We start from the raw sequence: 13894 nt of genomic DNA, 5'->3' as shown, positions 1-13894 counted from the left end.
GGTACAAGGATATTAGAAAATCTTCCTTTGAATTTGGTCTCTTATCAAGGAGTCAGCAGCCAACAGAATGAAGCCACTACACATACCCAGTCACTCATTAATTTTTTTTCTTCATTGCCAAGTAAAGAGTCACTGACTTCTTCTTTCTGTTCTTGCAGTGTTTTAATAAAGTCAGACAGTTGTGGCCTCGTGTGGCTCTTTGCTTAAATCCTGCAGAGGGCTCAGGGACAGCCAGAAGTGATATCCTCTAGATGGGTCTCTGGGGCAGGAGAGCCTGCATTGGTCCTTTCAGGGGTCTCTCTGCTCATGCTGGCACTGTGGGGGTCAGTGCCTTAAACCTGTGCTAGTGTTTACTCCTCTGAAATGATTAATGCAGATATACAATGAATCTGCTAGGTTTAAGTGTTGGTTCTGCAGGTTAGTTGAAGGCTGGGTTTTTTCCTTTGTTTTTACAAGCTGTTTCTGATTTCATGGAGAGTTAACTTTTCATTAGGTAACAAAGGGTTTAAAAAATGTTAAATCACAGGTTTGTGTATTCCTGAAAATAAAGTTATTTGAAGGATTTACAAAGCCTATGAAGTATAATATTCTACTGCTTTTTCAGGCCTTGGAAACTTTTAATTGACAATCAAATATTTCCATTGCCATTGGGAGGCAAGAACTGATGGGGGATCTCTGTGAAGATCATGACTCAGGAAGAAGAATATTTTGGTGTAATAATGAAAGCATATTCTTTTTTAGGGGCATATATCCACTGTTACACTTTAGGCAAGAAATATTCTCAACAGAGGTGACTAATATTTCAAACTCAAATATGTTTTTAAAATGCTCTTTATTTTAAGCCAATGGTTCCTCAGATTTCAAACAGTGCTACATTCCTTTCTGAATCAAGCTGTTTTTCTGGGGTTGGTAAGAGAAGCTAAGCCAACATTGGGGCTAGCACTTCATGATTAATGGTGCTTCCATAGCTTTCTGAAGTTTTACAATATGCTGGACACAGTAATCATATGGGTAGCAGACACATTGTAAATTATGTTCTTTGTAATTTATGGGACCACATAAGAACTGTGTTTGTGAATACTTAAGAAATCTTCATAGAATACAAATTGTTTTCCTAAAAAGTAGCAGTTCATAGTAGATTAGCATATAAAATATTTTGCAGTACTACATCTAGTGGAATTTTAGTGCAAAGTATTTAATAAAATAATTTTTTTAATGGCTAGTTGGAGATAAAGCTGCACACTGTTGACAGTGTCTGATAGGAGGGAAGGGAATTCAGAGCCTTTCCCTGACTGATACAGGGTCCTAAAAATGCCTGTGTGCTGGTTACTGCTCTGGACACGTCCCCACCACAAACCAGAGTGAAAAAATGACACCCCAGCTGAGCCACTGAGCAGGCACATGCACGGGGTGTAATGCAGCACCTGGCAGAGGGGCTCAGCTCAGTGCAGGACCCAGCCCACCCTCCCCTTTGCACAGCTGAAGCAACAATGGGATGCACAGGTAGAAATTGTCAGGCAGCACTGCGGCTGGTAGACATACATTATTGCCCCCTCTGGTTTTCATGAAGATTTTCTTTCCTAATAAAAGGATTATCAAAATAATTTGATGAATTGATGATTTGATCTGTTTCAGAAGAGTCACGGATAGCTGTGCACAATAGCAATGACTACAGATATAAAAACAAGTAAAGACAAGACTAATGGCAGTTTCAGCCCTGTATTTCATATTTCCTTTGAATTTTTCTGAACTGTCCTCTCAAATAGTAATGCAAATAAAACCAATTAATGTAGGAAAGACACTCAAGCATCTGAGTTCAGATTTTGCCTCTTTTTTTTTTTTTTGGGGGTTGTCATAGCAATAGGAAAACTGTGTTACTTTTTTTTTTTTTTGGTTGTTTCATTAATCAATCTTTAGGAAAAAAAAATACTGAAATTAGAAAGAAGACAGATTGTGCCTATGTTTTGTGAAGACATATTGAGTTTATCTCCTGGAGAGAGATGTTTTAAAGGAAAGGGGATCCCAAGGGAGACACATGAACTATTGACTAAGTAGAGAGAGATGGTTAGGAAAAAAAACCCTTCTTAAAGGCACAGGCTGCTGAGGTGATACTGGATTTGTCTTTGTGCTGGAAAAAGGTATAACATACCTTCTTGACCTGTGACCTATCCAAGTCAAAGCACAAGCTTTGACTTGAAGTAACCCTACAGACAGCTCACCAGACAGGTCATTAAAACAAGGTTTGTCCTGTGCTCTGGCAAACACCTCTTGTGTAGCCATTGAGTACAGAGAGTTTAATCACACTTCTGCACTAAGGCCACTCCTGAAGCAAAGGGGCAAAAAGGTTGATTAATTTCTGTGCCCATAATAGGCATCCCTGGCATTTTGATTTCCTTTTAATCTATTAAAAAGTATGATGATAATTTTTTTAGTGGGGTGCTGTGCCCAGCTGGTTTTGCCCTCCAAGTGGAATGCCACCCTGGTAACTTTGTGTAAGGAAAGCCTTTGCAGCCTTGAGATTTTGTGATCTTGGTTTGGACTTTTTTTCTGGCCATTTTCTATACCACACAGAGGTAATCTCTAATGCCAGCATATTTAGAGAGGGGAAGGTCACATCCCCATCCCTGCCACTTCTTTCTCACACTTCCTCATTGTCACAGTGGTTTTCATATGGTGCTGATCCAACCCTTGCATGAATCTCCAGCAGACATTGATGAAAACTTCCAGAGTTTTTATAGTCTGCTTGGGAAATTGATGTAGTCTGCCCCAGACTGGAACTGCAAAGGGGGTTATAACATAAATTTGCTATATACTTTGAAGACATACTGTGTATATATTAAGACCTTGGTCTTAACCCTCATCTCCAGGACAAATTCCATCTTTTCTGAATCACTCACTCAGTTTTTCTTCAGTTCAGTGGTTTGAACATTGGTTCACATGAAGAAATGAACATTTTTAGTGTTTGGTTTGAATTTAACCCATGAACAGATTGGTGGAGAGAAATTTTCTTTGTGCCTTCTGAGAGCCAGTATCCATGTACAGGAGACATGCTTGTCCAAATTAGATTTTTATTTCCATGGTCTTTTTAAGGTAAAAATAATCTAAAAACTTTTTTTTTTTTTTTTTTTTTTTTTTACATTGTAGTTTAGTGATCCATCACTTATATTTGTTATTTAGATATTTTTAATTTTAAACAACAGGGTAAAATTCCATACAAGAATTTGTGTGGGGGAACAAATAGCAAAATTTTTGCCAGAGAAAATACAAAGAATATTTTCGAAAAGGGGTCTCTTTTTATATAAATTATAGTTCCAAATACTGTATTTTTCAAATTACTTAGAAGAATACACATTGAACTCGAGTAAGGTGGACTTATATCTATCCATGAGTTGGGTATCCTGCTTCAAAGTGCATAAAGGTTTTCCAAACATTTCCAGCCCCTGTTTTCCACAATTTTCCAGTTTGCAGATGAACATGCAGGAGGAGCAGATTAGCTGCACTGGCACTCAACAAAGGAATCTAAACCGAACATCATTTCAGAATCAAACCAAATTTAATGGCAGCTAAAATTGTTATGATGTGTACTGAAGTTTTGCAGTCATCTTACTGCATTTCTCTGTCTGTGAGAAAGTTGGTAGGAAAGAATGCTGTGGCCAACTTGTTTCTCTGCTCATTTCACAGGGCTGAAATATGCAAGAAAACCACAACTACAACTTGAAAAATTATTGCTGAAGATAACATAGAATATATATTTGCATGTAAAACCACTGATTTACCAGAAAATAATAGTAAAGTAAGATTAGTTCCTTGGCTAGGAAAATAAAGGCCCCAAGAATTGTGGAGAGAGTACCAAAAGCTGTGGGGGAGTTAGGACCCATTTTTTCACTCAGTATGTAAATCACAAAAAGTAAAAAAGTTATGTAAGATCAGTTTATATAAGAGCAATTTATATAAGCTAGCACAATTTATATGAGTTAGCAAAACTGCACAAATGACCACAAATGGGACAATTTTATTACATCTTAATTTCCCTCTGCAATTCATCTGGAAATTAAATCTTATGGATAAAACTTGTCTTGATCAGGGGGATTAAAACCCTCACAAAATAAACAAAACCCTCATACATCCATAGCTTTCCTAAAAACCTACAATGTTTACCATCAGTAATTCTTTTAATACACATTTACAATCCTCATTTCCTTACCTCCACCAAAATAATGGAGCCCACACCCTCTAAAGGAGAAAGCCAGTGCAGAACCCTCAAACCGTAATGAAAACAAACTTCTTTTCCTAGGATTCAAATATAATGATATGAATTATCATTTCACTTTGTCATGGCACTCAAAGTCATTACAAATGCCATTCTTAAATTGTAGGATGACATTAAAGAGATTCTTTGCATACTTTGTTGGCAACAGATCAAAAGTTGAATGTCAAGCGATTGCTTCTTTGTAGTCAAAACCTTTTATATATCAAGTAATAACAAAAAATCATAGCTTAAATGCTAAAACATGTAATATTTACATAAAAACCAAGTTCAAACCCAAAATATTTTAAAACTTTGAAAGCAGTTCTCATCCATAAACCTGGCTCTAGAATTTATCACAAATTTCTTCATTTATTATCTAAACACACTGGTTTGTTTTGGTTTTGGTAACTACAAAATTCAATTTTCAGGTGATTTTATTTTGATGCCTTGAGTTTAAAATATTGTTCCAATAAACTGAAGTGATTTAGCATAATATTGTGGTGTGTCTTTCATTGTAAGATTATTAAGGAAAGATTTTTGAAAATGTATTTAAAATATAGATGATGTGGATGCAAATGTTTTCAGGTTTTCTATACAACCATACCCTTCTTTGGATTTGTTGAAAGCTCCTTCATATTGCATCTGCCACGTATATTGAGAAGAAAACAGTTTTGAAACTGCTTATCTAAGAGTATGAAGTAATCAAAAACAACACAATATACCTGGTATATTTTCAAGAGGAAGAATAATATTTTTACATTTCTAAAAGCACTGACGCATTTTTGGAAATGTCAGCATTCTACCCTACACCAAGAGGCCTTTCAAAACAAGTAACACTTCTAAAAGAATTTTGTTTGAGCGTTTTTATCACTCAGCATAAACAAGAAATGGGTGATACTGGTCTTGTTCAAGTATTAAAAGCAATTCATAAACATGGAGTCAAGAACAAACATAGAACACATTTGGCACTTGTATGATCAATTGAAAAATCATGTTAGCTTTTTTGGATTCCAATTTTTTGAAGGCCTTTCCTCCATCAGAAAGTCTGAGCTTTTGCAGTAGGCTGAGAGATTTCTCAGCCATTTTTGTTATTTCCACCTAAGATGTATGCCCAAGACTGCTCTGTCTCTGTGATATTCAGCCATGTTGGAGGTAAAGAGAGAAAAATCAGCCACTGAATTTTCACCAAGACCCCAGATGCCACCACCTTTGCAGCCTGCCACACTGTGTATGTGTGATAATGGAAAGTAGCACAAGAGGTTGACAGCAAAGCTCCCCACTTCCAGGAGCAAAAGTATTCAAGATTCACAGGGTGGTGATGAGCTCACTGAGTGCAAGGATGCTGAAATTTCCTACCAAGTATTTCCTCTGGAAAACACATGTGTTTGTACATGAGAGGATTAATAATTAGAAGGGGCAGGTGGAAAACTAACTTCTGTGTTTGGAAGAGAATCCAATTAGAGAAAGTTAAAAAAGCCTCTACTTTGGCATTAGAGTGGGAAATGTTTTCTAAATAGTCTCAAAATTAACTTAAATTACACTTATGGGAGAGGACACTTGAAAAAACTGCAAAAGCCTTTGTTGCATTTTGCCAGACATTAAGAAGAAACAGTCTTAATAGAAGTGTACAAAATAATGAAAGAGAACAAAAATAATGGAACAAACAAAAAAATTACGGTTTTATCTTTTTTTGTCTAAAAATGTTTGGTAGGAGCCAGGGGATGGTTGACAGTCAGCCTTGCAGATACACTCTGCTTGATCACAGCCACCTGTTGGGCATTGACCTTTCCCTCCTCTGCCTATACACTGACACTTTGTACCCATCCTGGGCACCCCAGTACAAGAAAAATTGTCCACTGAGCACCCTAAACACACAGAGGAACCAACATGGACTAATGGATCTAAGCCTTAGTGTGTTTAAGGTGCCCATTAACCTGAATTGAACTTCTCAATAACAATAATATACATAGAGTATATCTGCCAACCCTGTTTTTATCATTGACTCAAGCAACTTACAGTATGTTGTTTATTATTTCTATTTTCTCTAGGAGATGTGTATTTCCCTCTGTACTAAAAAGGAATAATCTTTTTACTAAATCTCAAATATTAACAGTACTCTTTTCAACAGCACCTGCACGTTTCTCTTCCTTTTGATATTATAGCTAAGAGTAATGTAAAATATTTAGAGAAAATAGGTTAGGGACAATCATATCAGAGAAATTCCTTTAATCTCCACAGAAGTCACTATTGTCAATAGGGACATTTTTCATGGGAAATTTCTGATGAAAGTTTTCTATGGGGAGAATGTGATAGAATAGTTAGTTACTTCCTTCAAAGGTTTCTTAGAACCTCTAGAACCTTTCCATATTTCACAATATCATAAATAGAAGTGCCTTCCCAAATTTGTTTCATAATTAACCTTTTTCTGGACCTAGTCTTTGACATTCTGATTGTTTGTTTTTTACTTGAATAGTTGCAAACAAATCTTTTTGTTCGGCTATTTCTGACTTGGAACACTTTGCTCCTACTTGTTGAATCAAACTGAAATCCACCTTAATTTGTATGGTTGAGCTCTCTGTTTATAAAAACTGCCATACTGAGGCTTTTGGGCTGGGCACTCTTGCTCTACAGTTCTGCCCTTGTGTGCCACACCCATCTGCAAGGTACAGTGAAGGACACTGTCTGAGCAGAGGACTCTGCTAGTTAGAAAGAAGTGCAGAAACTTACCAAGAGTGATGTTGGTAGAATGTAAAAATATTAATGCCAATCCAATTAGGTGTCAGTAAAAATGTATCAGAACTATAAATGTTTGATTCATCTCAGGAAAGAAGAGCAAGAAGATCAAAAAAAGTCTCTCCAATTTAAAGAGATATAATATATACCATAGCAGAAAGAAAACAAGCTTTTTGGTCAATGGACAAAATAAATCAGTGAGGATATTAGCTATCATTCCTGGATCACGATAAATTGTTGATTAGCATTCTGGTTTTGCTCTCATATTTTTATTTCCTTGCATTTTATATCAACATTCTGCATGAAACTGACCCCTGCTTACCTCTGGGAAAGCAGTTATGTAGCATTAAAGATTTGGTTTGTCCTTTGGCACACCCCTGTCAAAGCGTGGTGTAAAAGTTGTACCATCCCACGAGTGGTTTCACACCTGTGAAATTCCATTCTGCGTTGCTTCCTTATCACATCAGGTTCATGGCTTCTACTGCCATTCCTTATGCTGCGTTCCTCAGGCTAGCTCTGCCATCCAGCATCCCAGGGACACAGGAGGCTGAATCTGTCTGTTCCTCACCCTCCCTTTTCTACCTATTTTGCTTAAAGATGGGTGGCCATGCAATGTGCACCTAGTACAGCAGCGTGCAATGTTTGTGGAGGGCCACATAAGTTACCATACTTTTCTTCTTCTACCTGTGCAAGCTCATTGTCTGAACTACAATCTAGTTTCAAAGATGCTGCTGGAATAAATTTCAATATTCTTGAGTCTCAGCTGTTCTAAAACCTGCCTTTGAACACTTGGGGGATTTGCAAGATGGCCAGATGTTCTCTGTCCAAAATGTGTGATTTCAAGATTATGAATATTCATGCCTGGGCTTCTCTGCACTTTAGAGTATCAAAAAAGAATTAACCTGGCAAGACTTCTAGTTTTTGATTTGCCCATTTAGTAGCAGTACTAACTTTAAAAAAGCAAATTAAAAATGCATGAGGATAGAGTTGAGGGTCTTTTGGTCACTTGCAATGAAGCCATGCCCTGGAATTGCTGAATTCTTGTCTTCCCACACCCAAGGATATATCGTTTCATGACTGTTTTAACACCTGATGCAGTTACTTCAGGGTCATTAATTACAACTTATCAAAATTGTTTCTGAAATAAAATTGTGTTTTCAAGGCTGGAATGTATTTTCAACCTGTCAGCATTGAAATATATGTGGTTAAAAGAGAGTGCAACAGGAGAAAATGAATTTTCAACATTTAGAATGATGTTTGAGACACAAAGCAGAAACAAGCAAGCCTGCATTGAGGCTGATAAGCTTCCTAAATCCTGCAGGGCTTCTTGTACATCACTATCTTTTTAAAAGGTTCATTTAAGCAAGTAATTTAGGGTTGTGAGCTTTTTTCCCCCTCTCTAGATATGCAGTCTGATGAGTTTAAATAGTAGCAGAGTGCTTCATGTCTTTAGACACACCAGCTTAATCCCCTCAGCTCATAAAAACACATATTTCATATAGTGTTGTCTGTTTAAAAAAAATGAGAAAGAGTGACAGGAATTCTGTTCTTGTTAACCTCCTTTCATTTCCTCATTGACCTCTATGCTAGTTGGAAGATGTTTCCTTTCTTAATTTGCTCTGTACTTAGCATACAGGCACTTTGTTGCTAAATCTGGAATTCACTCTGTAAGTCTTACACTGTCTGTACTTAGACAGTCCTTGCTAAGAGCCACATGACATTGATGGCAGAATCACAAGGCAGGCTGGAGGCTACACCATCCAGCTGGCCCTTGGGACTATATGTAGACTACTCTAACTAATAATTTGGGAAGGGAAATGTTGGGTACAGAATGTCTACAGTGTCCTCCAAAGCATATTTATCTGCTCCATGACCACGCCTGGTCTCCGTGAAGCCTCTGGCTACCGGATCTATCTTGTCACTAATAATGTCAGGCAGAGGGATTAGAGCTTTCCCTGCAGGAGCCCAGTGCCCTGAGGACATCTGCAGGAAGAGCAACCAACATCTAAGTGACATGAATGCAAGCTGGATTCAGGAGGTTTTTACAGACTCTGGAGATGCTTGAGTTATGCTTTGAACAGTTGCCAAGAATAGCTGCCCCTGCGGGTGCATTGCCATGTGCTGTGTCAATATTGCTGTTGGTCACAAATCACATTCTTGTACTGGATGCTGGACAATCACCACTGCCTAGGCCAGTTCAAAAGAAGCTGTGGAACTGGCTCAAACCTCAACTGGTGGTTTCCACCAGAGTGGAGGATAAAACTTATGAACAGCAAGGAAACAAGTGAATGCGGTTAAGTGAATGCACCCAATATTAGGTGCTTAGACCCCAAGGTAACAGAAAAATAGTGGATTTATTGTATTGTGTACGTTGAGAAAGGATGTCAGAGTCTTTGTCATATGAAAGAGGGGTTTCCTCAAAGAACTTTGGTTGGTCTGTCAGTGCCCCAGGAAGGCTGAGAACCCTGTGCCCAAGCAGTCTGTCAGTGCCCCATTGCAGGGGGCCCAGTGATCAGCCCACTGTACCCCAGAGCAGCTTGACTTGCTCAGGGACACGCACCAACAGCATATCAGGGTGAAACCTTCATTGCAATTCAGACAGAGAGACCCCCTCCTGCCTCTCCCCACTCTTAGTCAGCTATGTTCTCCACTGCCAGCAAGAGCTGGTGCCCTGGAAGGACTCCCATTAAACACTTCACAAAATTACACACTTTATTAATTAACACACCAATAATAGGAAATTGTGACAGGTTAAAGATTGACAGTAATAGTAATGGACTGCAAAGACAAACTCTAATCATTACTGAAATCTAGATCAAGATAATAATTTAGCACCCATAGAATATGGTTCTTACCTGTGGCAGCAGCTCTCTGGCCACAGAGAGCAACACACAACTTGCATTGTCCTGGGAAAGGCTGTGAGAAGATCAGAGAAAAGAATGAGAAACAATTCTTATCCTGGCCTGCTGCAGTGTTGTTGTGAACATGTGGAATGTGTTATGGAGATTTGTTTACCAAAGGGTGGTTTATTGATTGGTCAGTGCTGATGGTGTTTGGATTGAGGGACCACCTGTATCGTCTACAAGGGCAATGAGTTTCTTAATAAGTATAGAATAATAAAGTGATTGATCAGCCATCATGATCAATTGATTGATCAGAATCATGGAGTCATTATTACCCGTCTGGGGACCTGCAGTGACACTTACCCAATAGGTGCCCAGTGTTGAAGAAGACAAGTTCGACCAAACAGCTGATACCCAAAGTTACAATGGAGTCCTCCCTAATTTCTCCCTATCCCTAACACAGTTTTACACTATGTCTTTGCATTTAGATGGAGCTGTAGTAGCTCTGATCACACATAATTTTATTATGGATTGGTATAAAATTCTCATGCTTCACTCTCAAAAACATAGCCAATAAAATGTGGGGTGCATGCCCAGTGGGCTGGTCATACCTGGGAAGTGGGTAATTTTGGCTGGATGTGTGTTGCTATTGCAATTATATTATAAAGGACCAAACTCACCCGAGGAAAGAGATTTCAGTCCAGCTGCTGGTTCAGCAGCAAAACATCTCCTCTCTCCCATGGGTGGCAGCTGCTGTGCAGTTTTTTGGCTGCATGGCACCACTGAGTTCCTATCCCTGCAAGGGTTTCAACAGAGCCTCACCAAGATGTGTCCACTTTTCTCCACCCCCCATTTCATCCCTCTTGGTATGTGCTTATGGTTGAAGGCTCCGGGTTTGGTGAATTATCATGGAATAGATTTCCTGCAAATCAATTGCATTCCATCCTGGAAGCAGCAACTGCATTTCAGTCCATAATTTCCTCACTGCTGTAACATCTCTTAGAAAGTGAATATAACTTCCCAGTTTTCTCTGATTTAACCCCCAGTCATCTCACTACAGCACTCCTGGACTGTAATCAAGAGCACTTTCTATTTCTTTTTACTTACATTGCTGAAGTGGCCTCCTCCTGGCAGCTCCATCACCACTTCCCTCCTTTCTGAAGACTTCTTACTATGCAGTCAGAAGAGTTGTAGAGATGTTGATAAAAGGGTAGATGTTAATGGCATCATCTGCCACAGAAATTCTGCCTGTGAACATCCAATCTTTCTAGAAAGGATTCCCTCTTTAATCACAGAAAAGGTGGGAGTGATGCAGACAATGCTATTTTTTCACTTTCTTACAAATTTTAACTGAGCACATTACTTAGCACTGGTTGATGGTCACTGGGAAAAACCATAGTGATAACTACAAGTTACCAAGGCAAGTGCTTATTGTTGTCTTCTGAAAGTTGCATTATATAAAACTGAATTTGAATCACTCCCAGTTTATATATGGTGGTGTATTTACAACTAATTGATCTTCCTTCTGCTTTGTATTCTCAGAACTGGGCTTTACTTAGCCAAGAATAGGAATCTTTAATGCCTTATTGTGTCAGCACCATGTAGTTGTGTAATACTTTTCCTGAAATCCTACTAGCTGTTTTTTTCTATACTTGGTTTGTATAGAGAAAGGACTTATACATGATAATGAAATACTGCCTTGCTATTTTATATGCTGAGCTAATATTTAAATTTTATCAATCATTTTGTCATACATGAAAGAATGATACCAAGACAAGCTTTTATTCCTCAGACATTTGAAAATTGTCTTATAGCTCATCTCAGAGAAGATCTATCACCTGTCAAACAAAAAAAAAAACCCATTCTTGATTTAGTGCTGTGAAAACATTAAATCTATATGCAGAGTAAGTCCATGGAGGGAGTATTACTGACCTGGGCTTTATGAAATTTTAACCCAAACCTCTGGCAAAATTACTTCTACAGGCTCAAGAAAATTATGTAAATACCTTCCTTTCCATCTGGCAAAACTATCCACCCATGACAATGACTGTGAAAGCTTAGAAAGTGTCACTGTGAAAAGTCTTTGCCTAATGCCATGTTCTCATTTGCTGCAGCAAAAATGCACCCTTTTGATCTGCTGTGTAAACAACGTTATTGCACGCTGTTTCTTTTGAGTAGTTTATTCATTGTCAGAAAAGGCATTTCAGGGGATGCTTATGATCCTTTAGAGGATTCAAAGTTCTAAGAAGATTTAGGTTCCTGAAATCACACACCTTTGAATGCCTGCTTCAGAAAAGTCCCTACACACTTTGTCCAGTCCAGTCCATTGTACCAGGTGTTTTAATGTAGCTTTTGCTGGGACAAGAGGTGGGAGAGAACAGCTCTTCCTGGGGAAGACCTGAGCCACGAGCTGCTGTGTCCTGCTGTCACCTGCAATGCACCCAGGACTGTAGCCCCACGATATTCTGCTTCCTCATCACTGCGCTGAGCAGCCCACATTTCACCTTAAATACCTTTACAAAGAACAGGCATTCTCAAAACAGAGTCCCTATGCTCATGAAAATTACTGTCACTTCTGGAGTACAGAGTGTTTTGCCTTTGGGTAAAGGGTAAACGGGCATGCATGAACATGAGTTTCACTTCAAGTTTTTGATGCTATCAGACACAAGATGCTACTGACTTGAAAAAAGCAATCTGGCAGCAAAAGACAGGAGGCATATGGGACTTATCCTCTCTGTGTCATGAGTAAATCCCAGGGATTAGTGTGAAAGAGCTAGTGCTTCTACCTAAAAACATTGGGCTGTGTGTATATAGCAAAACATGATCATAAACTACTATTCTGTGTTTCACAGGAAGTGTTAAGACTTAAGTAAATTATATTGATACACATGAAGGTGATAAAAGCATATTATATTTTATACACAATTTCTATAACCATTTTATCAGAAACAAGATGCAATATTTTTCATTATTATCCATTTTTCATTAGTGTCCCTTTTTCCTTTGCAAGATGAGCATTGCAAGCCACTACTGCTAAGTGGTACTATTTTAAGATACATGCAGCATGGTTGAAAAATTTAATACAACATTTAGATTCAGATTTTCCATGAGAAGAACAAGCCATCAAAATTGTATCATAAGTTCACCTTGACTAATTCAAAAGTCAGTGAATATAATCAAACAAGAATTTGACTTCTCCACAGGAAAAAAAATAATTTAGAGAAGCTAAAACAATTAATAAAGAAAAAAAAAACTAAAATGATTTTTCAAAAATCTATAAAAATATTTAAGATATTAAAAAAAATGGGATGTATAAAAGTGTTGAGCACATCCAGGACTGGTACTTATTTCCAAAATGTATGAAAGCCCACATTCAATTATCTGCTGTAAAATCCTGTCTGGCTGAGGTACAGAATAATTCCATAGTACTGACTTTTCTTAGGTCTTTAAGACTATACCTATGACTAAAAGCAACAAGATGGAGAAGCACTTAGTTATACTGAAAAATCTTTTGAATTTTGTTTACAGAATAAAATGAAGTATTTAATTCAACAGCAATAGATGAAAATTGCAGTTGTATTTTTTATCATTGACAGTATTGTGTAGGAGTTTCTTGGCAAGTCATGAATTCACTTATGCTGCATAACCTCATCAAGCAATTAATCTGAAAATTCATTTCACAATATCATTGATTTTGTTTTCATGTGAAACTTAGGCATATTATTTCCATATGTAAAACCTACTACAGGATAAGGTACAGAATAAAAAATATTATAATTCTGTACCTTATCCTGAAGTAGGATTATTATCCTTTGGAAGCCTGAAGACAATATATAAAAAATGATCAGCACACACAAGATACCTGGGTCTTACGTGATAGTGTTATCTCAAGCAGATATGTCTTTCCTAGATGACAGCTTCTTCATAGCTGTCTGATTGAGCTGCTGGCCCAGAACTGGCAGAGATAAACCTGTCTGTCATTCAGGTACTGTTTCCTCCCACCAAGATGCTACACGGCTCTCCAAACTTTCAGTTCCTTCTTTTCTGTGTTGCAAATGTGAGCCCAAAT

Source organism: Haemorhous mexicanus, chromosome 5 (genome assembly GCF_027477595.1).
Source record: "Haemorhous mexicanus isolate bHaeMex1 chromosome 5, bHaeMex1.pri, whole genome shotgun sequence".
NCBI lineage: Eukaryota > Metazoa > Chordata > Aves > Passeriformes > Fringillidae > Haemorhous > Haemorhous mexicanus.
This window is presented reverse-complemented; position numbering follows the sequence as displayed.